This window comes from Leishmania donovani, chromosome 18 (genome assembly GCF_000227135.1).
Source record: "Leishmania donovani BPK282A1 complete genome, chromosome 18".
In the NCBI taxonomy this organism is placed as follows: Eukaryota; Euglenozoa; class Kinetoplastea; order Trypanosomatida; family Trypanosomatidae; genus Leishmania; species Leishmania donovani.
The window spans coordinates 482,803-485,426 of record NC_018245.1 but is presented as its reverse complement, the minus strand read 5'-3'; positions in this window follow the sequence as shown (position 1 = coordinate 485,426).

The following is a 2,624-nucleotide window of genomic DNA, read 5'->3' as shown; positions in this document are numbered from 1 at the left end:
CGTAGGCGGGGCACAGGGCTACGCGCAACGCCGCCGCGGTGCAGCAAAAGAAGCAAGAAAAATATGTAGGTGAGTGCACATGCTAGTCGAACCATCGAGAGGATTCATATCGAGACGGTGCGAACGCGATCATAACGGCGAAACTTCACGGCACATCGCCGCCTCAGGCATTTCCGCCGACACCGCGAGTCCGCGGCCGTACCCGAGGACAGGCCGCAGGCTCTCGGCTTCCACGCGGGGTGGTTGTCGCACCCTGACCCCGCGGGGGGGGGGGGGCATCCTCAAGGTTCTTCGACGCACAGAGGAAGACGAGAAAAAGGCGGTTGTGTACTCGTGGAGGTGGGGGGCGGAGGAGGAGCACCATGCGCAGACCTCACACGGACGCACACAAACGCATGCGCTGTTCGCACCGGCAACCCGTTCAAACGGTTGATATCACAAGAATCACAAGGACGGCAGAAGAACCTCAAAAAAACACGAGAGAAAGAGAAAACACGAACAACGGCGTCAATGGCGAACGGAGACACACCTGCAAAACAAAAAGCATCGCTTAGAATAGGACGGACAACAAAGACGAGCCCCAACAACAGCGACAGGAACAAAGCGAGAGAGAAGAGAAGAGAAGAGAAGAGGGGGAGGGGAGGGGAAAGGGCACATATGCGGGCAGCCGCCACAGGGCCACGCCACGGCCGATGTAAGGAGATGCGGAAGCAGTTCAACTCACCTCTTCTCTTCGTCTGTCCCCTCTTGCACCCTTTCACGGAGAGGCCGGCGTCCATTCGGCATGGCTAGACGCTCATCACACACCCACACACATCCGTGTCTGCACATACCCCTCGTAGTATTTACGGGGCGTGCGGAGCATCTGCGTTTGAGTCTGTGTGCACATATGCGAATGCGCCTTGGGGTCTGCGCGTCTGCGCGAAGAGAAAGAAGCAGAACAGAGGCGTCGGTAAAGCAAGAGAAGAAGCATCATCATCGCCCCCTCCCCCCAATACAAGCGCTGGCAAGGCAACCTGTGGGCAGTGGGAAGACTTTACGAACACGAAAAGAAGATTGAGAGAGAGCACGTAAACCACGAGAAGTGGAAGCGCCCTTCACGAGATGCTCACAAACGTGCCGCTGCTGTTTTTGTGTGTACGTGCGTGTCACAGAACAAAGGAGGAGAGCGCGGAGAGAACAGGAGGCGGGGAGGGGAGACATCCCGCATCAGCGGGGTGGTGACGATTCTGTACAATATGCTGCGTGTGTGCCGGCGCGTGTGATCGTCGAACGTACAGCTGATGTGGAATGTCGAGTCGGAAGTGCAACAAAAGAAAAGAAACGGAGAGAAAACAGCAGCACGCAACCCGGGCACCAGCACACCACAAGCAGAGAGCAGCGTAAGGAAAAAAGCGAATGGAAGAGGAAGCAGCAAACGCCACAGATGAAGAAAGAGGGAGAACATGTGCGCTCAGTGCAGCACACACGCTCAGAAGACCAGAGAGGAGGAGAAAAGGTTAGAGGCTACTTCCTCCAGTCGCAAACAACAAGCCGATATCTATAATGAAGGAGGTGGGGCAAAAAAGAAGCTTAAGAAGAGGAAAACGCGCACGCACACACGAAGGGGCAAACAAGCTCCACGCCGCAGAAGAGAAGCACAAGAGATTAACGGCCAGCCATCACGAAACACACACGCGTTCGCGCGGAAGCGGGCCACAAAAACTAAAACCGCTCTGGTGCACACATTTGCAAGGTGAGGCTCTCGCCGATCATGTCTCCTTTTCTTTCGCTCCACGCATGCGAATACGCACACACACACACACACACATCCTCTTCAAGATAAGTGCGCGGCCCACGCTTGCGCCTTTCCTACCGTTGCCACCCTCTTTCTTCGGTCCGCGCATTTTTCAGGGGCGCCCCCACCCACCCAGTTGTACTTTGCGGTCCACTGCACTCCCTTCTTTTTTTTCCGTCATGCCACCTCGTATTGCAGCTCAGAAGCTGGGCTGGCAAGAAAAGAGGGGGAGTACAAAGAAAATGTTGCGCGTGCGACACGCGCACCGAGAGGGACATCCACACAGGCGTTACACACGCATCCAAACGCACCGAAAGAGTCGCATGTAGCTGATTCTTCACCGACATGAAAAGGAGAGAGACAGACACACAGGCAGAAAGCAAAAACATAGGGAAGCGAGGAAGAAGCAAACACGCACACACACAACGTCGCGCGCTCACAGACACACGCACCGAGAAGAGGTGAAACAGAACACACACAAGAAGACGCGAGCACAGACAGCAACAGACAAACTGAAGAAAAGGTAAAATGCGAGGGGAAGGGTGAAGAATCAGAGCAAAGACGAAGAGATGGAGAGAGGGAGGGGGTGGGGGAAGGTGTGCGCGAGCGTGAGTGGGTATGAAAACATCAGCCGATCGACAGTAACACGATGAACCGAAAGAGATACGAACAAACCAAAAAAAAAAAATGGAAACAGCAAGATAAAGAGAACCGCGCCAAGTCGGAGATGGGGAGGCAATCGAAAGAGAAGACAGAGGGGGAGGGTATGGGGCAATAACTTGCGAGGATCACTTTCAAAATGGTAAAGCGCGCACACACACAATCAGGTAGACACATACGAGTGTAA